Below are 7,061 nucleotides of genomic sequence, written 5' to 3'. Positions count from 1 at the left end.
TGGTATAAGTTAAAAGCAGTGATCTTTAATGACTTCAGGCAGTGACACACTAAATAAACTGACTTAAAACAGATACTGGCAAGGTTCACTTTAATGTTTTACACATTTGAGATAGATCGACTTCATGTTTTACAGTTTTGCATTGAAGATAAAGGTAGCCACCATGATAGAGAAGACTTTCACACCCCGAACGACATTGTAGATTCCTTAACCAATCAAGAGCATGACTAATTGCACTCCAGTTCGGCCCATCGCCGTTCGCAGGGGTCAGCACGACCGGAGTGCAATGGCCGAGCCTCGCCCTGGGCAAACAACCTTCTTGATCATTGTATCTGGACACTGGTGGAGCTGGACACTGGTGATGTAGTCCCTAAAATGGCCTCTCCTACTATGCTCGTTTCAGAAAGACACTGGACACTGGTGATGTAGTCCCTAAAATGGCCTCACCTACTATGCTCGTTTGAGAAAGACAACACAAGCCCTTGGGGGCCCTTCACGACGAGGACGGGATTCGCACCCACGCGTGCAGAGCACAATGGATTAGCAGTCCATCGCCTTAACCACTCAGTCACCTCGTCACATAGAGGATGCGCTACAGAGCCAGATGGCAATACAGCCACTCATCCAGAAAGGGAAGGTGTGGAGCTGGACACTGGTGATGTAGTCCCTAAAATACTCGTTTGAGAAAGACAACACAAGCCCTTGAGGGCCCTTCACGACGAGGATGGGATTCGAACTCACGCGTGCAGAGCACAATGGATTAGCAGTCCATCGTGATGAACGACTCACGAAAGAATGAACCTGACAGCCACGACATGGATCCGTACGCGATGATGACCTGGTGGTGACCTGGTGGTTGATTGAGGTCATGGGACCTTGATTGATTGAGATTGATGTCAGCTGCTGATTCGGCGCTTGTGTAGCGGCCGTGGAGATCTCGTGCAGGAGATAGTTTGTCTGTTTTGTTTTTATGTTCTGTGTTCGGTTTCACTATGAGAATCCCATACACACGAAATGAACTACTAAACATCAGAGCAACTTTATCCCGTAGTTGCCACCCTGATCTTCAGGGTTTTCATTCGGATATCCTTACTAACTCTACGGATCGTAGCCCAAACAAACACACGAGAGCTCGCCCATGGAGGCTACTCCCCCGCAGCAGAGCGAGGGGCAAGCGAGCCGGCTGCAGACTCCGCTTGGAGAAGAAAGGTTTCCGTGCACCTTTACCTGGATTAGTACTGGCTAACGTGAGATCACTCAGCAACAAGCTGGATGAGCTCCAACTTCGGCTGAGGACGGACAAGAGCTATTCACATATTGCTGCTTTCTGCTTTACGGAAACCTGGCTCCACTCCAATATTTCTGACACGGCGATGGACCTGCCCGGCTATCAGCTCTTTAGAGCGGACCGCGATGCGACAGCCACCGGGAAAACAAAAGGCGGAGGTGTCTGCTTTTATGTGAGTAACGAGTGGTGCAGCGATTTAACAGTCATCGCTGAATTATGTTCCCCCGATCTGGAATTACTGGTGATACACTGCAAACCCTTCTACTCACCTAGAGAAATATCATCCATTATCCTTGCGTGTGTCTACGTCCAGCCTCAGGCGCACGCTGACACCGCACAGCAACTTTTAGCAGATCAGATCACGGAGTTGGAGAACAAGTTCCCTAACTCCACTTTATTTGTCATGGGTGACTTTAACCACACTGATCTGAGATCTGAACTTCCAAAATACCATCAGCTGGTGCGCTGCGCCACCAGGGGAGAACGGACTCTTGATCAGTGCTATTCTACCATCAGAGAGGCATATCGCGCGTGCGCGTGCGCACCACTAGGCAATAGCGATCATTCTGTGATTAAACTCATCCCCACATACCAGTCCCTACTCAGGAAACAAAAACCGGTCAAGAGGTCTGTCCAGATACGAACACCTGATGCAACTGAATCACTGCAAGCCTGTTTTGACATTACAGACTGGGCAGCTATTAAGCTGGCATGCAATGACATTGATGAGTATGCAGACACATGCTCATCCTACGTCTACTTCTGTGAGGAACTCTGCATCCCCAGACAATCCATTGTCATTTATAGTAATAATAAACCGTGGTTCAACAAGGAGGTGAGGCTACTGAGGAGAGGGAAGGAGGCGGCCCACAGGAGCGGAGATAAGGACGCGTACACCAAAGCCAAATATGCCCTCAGCAAAGCCATCCAGCATGCTAAAGGGGTGTATAAGACTAGAATTGAACAACAGGTCGGGGATAAGAACATCAGAGCTGTCTGGAGGGGCCTACAATCTGCCACGGGCTACAAGAAGAAGCCCCCCCCCACCTCTAACGACCCAAATCTACCAGACCAGTTCAATGTGTTCTGCACAAGGTTTGAAGCACCGCGTGGGTCCACCCCCTCCATCCCCCCGCCTCCCCTCCCCCTGCCACCACCTCACCTGCTCCACTGGTCATCACTGAGCATGAGGTTCGGAGGCTCTTCAAAGGTCAGAACACCAGGAAAGCGTGTGGGCCGGACATGGTGTCACCTGCTACCCTCAAGCACTGTGCCAGCGAGCTGGCTCCAGTGTTTACGGACATTTTTAATCAGTCTCTCAATTTATGCCGTGTCCCTGTATGCTTCAAATCTGCTGTCATCATTCCAGTGCCGAAAAAGCCCAAGATCACCTGCTTAAATGATTACAGACCGGTCGCCCTCACCTCTGTAGTCATGAAAGTATTTGAACGCTTGGTCCTCTCCTATCTCAAAGCATCCACTGACCACCTCATGGACCCCCTCCAATTTGCATACAGACCCAACCGCTCAGTAGACGATGCAATCAACATAGCCCTTCACTATATTCTACAACACCTGGACAATCGGAACACCTATGCAAGGGTCCTGTTTGTGGATTATAGTTCTGCCTTTAACACCATCATTCCCGACCTCCTCCATAGCAAACTGACCCATCTGAACATCCACCCCCTTACCTGCTTATGGATTACAGATTTTCTCACCAACAGGAGACAGTATGTCAGGCTGGGCCCGCATCTGTCACAGCCCCGCACAGTTAACACCGGTGCCCCCCAGGGTTGTGTGCTGTCCCCCCTGCTCTTCTCCCTGTACACCAACGACTGCTCCTCTGGTGACCCATCTGTCAAGACCATCAAGTATGCAGACGACACCACCATGATAGGTCTCATCAGCAACAACAACGAGTCTGCCTACCGGAGGGAGGTCGGCCATCTAGAGTCCTGGTGTGCAGTCAGCAACCTAGAGCTCAACGTCAACAAGACAGTGGAGGTGATTGTGGACTTCCGAAAAAAGGTTCCGACACATCTTCCACTTGTCATCAACAACTCATCTGTCACTGTAGTAGAGCATTTCAAGTTCCTAGGCACAACCATCACCAACACACTAAAATGGGACAATAACATCACTCAATTAGTGAAGAAAGGTCAGCAGCGCCTGTTCTTCCTCCGGCAGCTGAGAGGACTACAGGTCAGCCCCCCCATCATGGTGCAGTTTTACAGGGCTATCATTGAGAGTGTGCTTACATCCTCTCACTCGGTCTGGTATGACTCTGCCTCTGCCCGCTCTAAGGCCAGGCTCCAAAGAGTCGTACGGGCAGCAGAGCGCATCATCGGCTGCCCCCTTCCCTCCATCAAGGACCTTCACAGCTCCAGATCCCTCAGGAAAGTAATGAAGATCACGGCAGACCCCTCACATCCTGCTAACAGTCTCTTTAACCGTCTCCCCTCTGGACAGCGATACAGGGCCATCATGACCAAAACATCACGTCACCTCAACAGTTTTTTCCCCCAAGCAATAGCCCTCCTAAATAGCTCTCACACACGAACTTTATCGCACTTTATTTAACTTTATTTAACATTATTATTGTTGCACTACCTCCATTCTTATTTATTATTTTGCTCATACTGTCTGGTACTATCTGTCCTTGTATTGTTGTTCTGTGTTGTCTTGTTGTTCTATCTGTGATACTATAGCCTGCATGGAGAAAACCAAAAACAATTCCTAGTATCTGTATACATGGCGAATAAAGTTGAATTGAATTGGTGTTAGGCTCACATTCATATCCATTCTCAAACTCACATTCACACTCATATCTCATATTGATACTCACTTAACAAATGTACGCTTTGCTGAGATTGTTTGAAATATGTATTAATCATATGAAAAACGTATGCTTTTATGAAATTGCTGGAGCTATGCTTTATAATCATCTAAACCAATATATGCCTTTTAAAATTATTGCAGAATGTCTGAATCATGCCTTATAATCATATGATAGTGTGTGTAATTGCTTGAGTGATGTTTAACAAATCTATATCTGCTGCTGATTGCTATGATCAAGAGTGAAATGTGCTTATTGTATAAGAATTTTTTTTAGTGCAAATGCTTGTGAGGAAACAATGCTGATGTAAGCTGTGAATGTCCAGTTGAAACTGTGAAGTGGGTTAAACACAGGATGTGTACCCTTTGAGGGCCCGCGAGGAGGAGGCCACAGCCGGCCTATAGATGAATCACACTTTTGTTAAAAACTATGACATGGCAAAAGTACATTGTGTGATGGAATTAATATATTATGACCTTATAAGGAGAAGTCCGTGATAAGAAGACGGAAACAAGAGCAGTTAAAAGCTGAGCTCAATGCCTGTAGCTCAGCTCCTCTTCGTTTGCTGTGTGGGTTGTACACTGTTTTTTGAGAGCTTGTAGTTTTCTTTTCTTTTAAATTCTTTTTGACCCCTTTGACATTAAATCTTGGGGTACCTTTTCAATACTAAAAACCTCGCTTCTGCGTCAGTTAATGAAGTGAGTTAAGTTCCGCGCCCGCTACACACCTTGCCTTACTACACCGGTCAGATTAGCAGCCTGTGGTCCGGAACGCCCGATACCTAAGAGAGGTGGGGGCAGTGGCGTAGCGTGGAGTGTGGGGGGTGTGCGGACCGCACAGGGCGGCCAATTGAATGGGGGCGGCCAATACTATAATTGTATTACTTTCTTGTGATTTTTTTATTTTAAATTTTTTGATAATAGTTGTTTTCCCAAATGGCCGAATTTAGAATATGGTGCTGGTATAAGGTTTTGTAGTGGCGCGGTCTCCCTAGCAAAGTGTTAGTTCGACAGTTTGTAAACAATCTCCCACGACCTGCACGTGTGAACATCTTGGTGGAACGTCTTTGTGTTTAGTGCCAAAGTTTACTTACTGGACTGCACACATTTTCAAGCAGGGTATCCTAAGTTTTAGAAGAACATTATACACATAGATGTGTCTACTGGTTGTTTTCATATTTCATATCAGCACTCTTTACACACACATAGGTAAGGTATTACATGCGCTGAACTCTTCGTGTTAATATGAGTCAATATGAACTCATGAATATGAACTCGTTCATACAAAGTTGCACAGGCACCCTGGGGGTTTCTACCTTTTCCCATTATAATTTTATAAGTTAAATCGAGGAGACTATAACATCAGCTAGATAACTAGCTATCATTTTATGTAAATGGAACTCTTCCATTTAAATCGTTTAGGTTATTACAAGTTTCCTTAGCTAGCTAGTTAGCTAGCATAACTAGGTAACCATAGCAACCAGCTCAAAGTGGATACGTTTGTCCACACCGCCTTCTTTACCATGCATTGGGTGGGTCGTTAGCAGCTGTTTTGTCACTCAGAAAATGAAATGTGCAAAATTGTAATTCTATTCTCCTTACAAAGTGCTAATTATTATTATTTTTCGAACTGTATATATATTTAAAGTAGAACATTCAAGGTTTCTGGGGATGTTCTGTTTATGACGCTAGGACAAAAACTCGCGGAGCTTCAAAGGCATATTGACAACAATAACAAAAATTCGCACCAGTAGGAAATCCTCCTTGAGGGGGGGGCGAATTTGGCTACCGCACAGGGCGGCCAAAACCCCCGCTACGCCACTGGGTGGGGGCCTTTGGCACAGAAAAACCTGTAGACTGCGTAGAAAAGGTGAGTTGTCCCTCTCTTTCACTCTAGAAGAGAGTACGTGAAGGTGATCTCGGAAGGCATTCTGATTGATCCCTTTTCGTATCTTGGCTGAAACATGCAATTAAAGGCTTGGTTATAATGTGACATGATTTCTCTGAACTAAGTTGTATTCTGATTTGCGTGGCCGATAACCGTAGTAATTACTTGTGAGAGCGCGTGAAAAGCTCAGGCGTCGAAAAGCACACAATAATTCTATAGGGGGACACACTTATGCATTTCTTAACAATCGCCTTAACCACTCGGCCACCTCGTCACATAGAGGATGCGTTATAGAGCCAGATGGAAATACAGCCACTCATCCAGAAAGGGAAGGTATGGAGCAGGACACTGGTGATGTAGTCCCTAAAATGGCCTCTCCTACTATGCTGGTTTCAGAAAGACACTGGACACTGGTGATGTAGTCCCTAAAATGGCCTCACCTACTATGTTCTGTATGTGTAATAATTATTTATTTCTTCTCCCACATACCTGTACCTAAAGGACCAGAATATCCACTGCCAAGGGATCATTGCATGCAGATCTTTCCATCATTTTCAGTGTTTTTATAATTTGTATTGACTTGTTAATAACATGCAATGTTACTTTTATTAATGTTGTCATTGGCATCATCCCCATTTATTATTTTCAACATCATCATTATTATCTTTACTGTTATTATTGTTATCAGTGTGCTGTTTTAACACAGATTGTCATTAAAAACACCCCCTTGTACAGCAACACTCAGGTCACAGACAACACTCAGAATCAGAAATGGTTATACAAATGTTTATTTGCCACAAGGAGACTGGATACAGGACTGTAGGCACAGATTCACTGTACATACATCAAACGAGCATAGTAGGGGAGGCCATTTTGAGGACTATATCACCAGTGTCCAGCTCCATACTTTCCCTTTCTGGATGAGTGGCTGTATTTCCATCTGGCTCTATAGCCCATTCTCTATGTTACGAGGTGGCCGAGTGGTTAAGGCGATGGACTGCAAGCTGGCGGCCATAAGGCCATTTAAGAGGGGGGGGGGAGAAAAAA

At 45.7% G+C, this 7,061-nt stretch overlaps 1 non-coding gene and 1 pseudogene across 1 annotated transcript; both read right to left on the bottom strand.

Moving 5' to 3' along the window:
* Window positions 1-236: 236 nt before the first annotated feature.
* Window positions 237-335, bottom strand: LOC116223941 (annotated as a pseudogene).
* A 161-nt stretch (window positions 336-496) lies between these two features.
* On the bottom strand, window positions 497-578 carry trnas-gcu. The gene has a single exon. It is a non-coding gene; the product is annotated as a tRNA-Ser (tRNA).
* Between the last annotated feature and the right edge of the window lie 6,483 nt (window positions 579-7,061).

This window comes from Clupea harengus, chromosome 15, assembly GCF_900700415.2.
Source record: "Clupea harengus chromosome 15, Ch_v2.0.2, whole genome shotgun sequence".
NCBI classification, from domain to species: Eukaryota; Metazoa; Chordata; class Actinopteri; order Clupeiformes; family Clupeidae; genus Clupea; species Clupea harengus.
Note: the sequence above shows the minus strand (reverse complement) of the source record. Positions and strands in the feature narration are given on the sequence as shown.